The sequence below is a fragment of the Parasteatoda tepidariorum genome, chromosome 3 (assembly GCF_043381705.1).
Source record: "Parasteatoda tepidariorum isolate YZ-2023 chromosome 3, CAS_Ptep_4.0, whole genome shotgun sequence".
Taxonomy (NCBI): domain Eukaryota; kingdom Metazoa; phylum Arthropoda; class Arachnida; order Araneae; family Theridiidae; genus Parasteatoda; species Parasteatoda tepidariorum.
In genome coordinates, this window is record NC_092206.1 from 30,969,369 (window position 1) to 30,970,052 (window position 684).

A 684-nucleotide genomic window follows, 5' to 3' on the forward strand; every position below is an offset into this window, starting at 1 on the left:
AGCGTCTACTTCTTATCACTCACCAACCCAAGGAACAGTTCTTGCTATTTTATAAAATAATTAAGATTTCTCTATACTAAGCGTCTACTTCTTATCACTCACCAACCCAAGGAACAATTCTTGCTATTTCATGAAATAATTAAGATTTCTCTATGCTGAGCATCTACTTCTTATCACTCACCAACCCAAGGAACAGCTCTTGCTATTTTATAAAATAATTAAGATTTCTCTATGCTAAACGTCTGCTTCTTATCACTCACCAACTTAAGGAACAGCTCTTGTTATTTCATAAAATAGTTATGATTTATCCATGCTAAGCGTCTACTTCTTATCACTCACCAACCCAAAGAATAACTCGTGCTATTCTCTTACTAAGATTATTATTATTTTTAATTTAATGCTTCTTTAAATATCGGGTGCAAATAAAAACTGTGAGGAGTTTAAAGCTCAATAGCATTTGATATACTGATTGAAATATCAGAAAATTGATACATATAATCAGTAGAATTTGGGGTTTTAATTTATAAAAACAAAATTCCAAAAGTTACCTATAAGGGAAATTTTGGCACTTTGAGCATAGTACGAGTAATAAATGTAAAGCATAATGGGCATAATACGTGTAATATTAATCAACTGAAGCAGTAAACGACTTTTTTATAATAATAAACAGTAATTACTAAATTT